The sequence below is a fragment of the Triticum dicoccoides genome, chromosome 3B, assembly GCF_002162155.2.
Source record: "Triticum dicoccoides isolate Atlit2015 ecotype Zavitan chromosome 3B, WEW_v2.0, whole genome shotgun sequence".
In the NCBI taxonomy this organism is placed as follows: domain Eukaryota; kingdom Viridiplantae; phylum Streptophyta; class Magnoliopsida; order Poales; family Poaceae; genus Triticum; species Triticum dicoccoides.
The window spans coordinates 472,587,066-472,587,392 of NC_041385.1; positions in this window are offsets into that span (position 1 = coordinate 472,587,066).

Here is a 327-nt window from a genome sequence, read left to right on the forward strand (position 1 = left end):
CAATATTTAGTTCATCACAAGTGTGTTTGTGTGCTAATTCCCAACAATGCCGACCACAAGGAAGTGCACGGCCTGTGCCAGCAGGGGTAGCGCCACCACATCATGCACCGTCTCCAGCCTCAGCTCGTCCACCATCTTGACTTCTAGGCTTGTCGTCAAGGAGCGCACGGATCTCCTCTACATGGACGACGAACCCTGGGAGCCTGGTGACGATGGTGTCGTGGAGCCATGGCTCCACCGCAACTCGGCCCCGCCGCACCTAGAAGCGTCCCACCATCTATGGGCGTAACTTCTCTGTTGTGCCTCCTTTGACCGCCGCCACCATCT